This window comes from Malurus melanocephalus, unplaced genomic scaffold (assembly GCF_030028575.1).
Source record: "Malurus melanocephalus ecotype Western Australia unplaced genomic scaffold, MMel_1.1 scaffold_238, whole genome shotgun sequence".
NCBI lineage: Eukaryota > Metazoa > Chordata > Aves > Passeriformes > Maluridae > Malurus > Malurus melanocephalus.
In genome coordinates, this window is record NW_026623470.1 from 589,681 (window position 1) to 590,364 (window position 684).

Here is a 684-nt window from a genome sequence, read left to right on the forward strand (position 1 = left end):
TCATATGTCTTCCTSATTTTCTCCAAAGTAGAGATAGCTCAAGGATAATACAAAAACAAAAGACAAAAAATTCACAACATCCCACTGACAAGGGATGACATATGCATTTCGAATCATGTCTCATATAATGTAAGGTTTTTATTATCAGTTTATGACCAAGTTCATCCTGTTTAATGATAGAGTTTTCCACAAGTTCAGTAATTAACTCTGACATAAATAAGAGAGGTTAAAGGAAGCAAGTGTAGCCACAACGTGACAATGAACAGATATGACATAACAGGATGTGCTGTGTAAAGGGAAATTAGGGGGCAGGGAAGGTATTACAGTCCTCGTGGTTTCTCCCATAAACCTGTGCCTGTCTACTAAGTAATATTTGCGTACTATTATAACTAATYAAAAACAAACAGCAGTGCTACACAAATCATTTTAAAAGATGAACCTTTCGGCCAATTTTAATCTTTCATTAGCTTTTTTGTTACTTCCCCCTCCCCCCCACCCCCCCGAAAATGTTTATTAGTTAACTATTAAGATTGCAAAAGTAAAATGCCTCAAATATATCCATCACCAAGGAAGACACATCTACTGCTTCCACATTTATTTTCTTCAGGTTCACCCTTCTGTCATTCCACATTTTAAGTGGCTACTTGTCCCTTGCTTTGACGGCAAACCGGAACACAAGGAGCG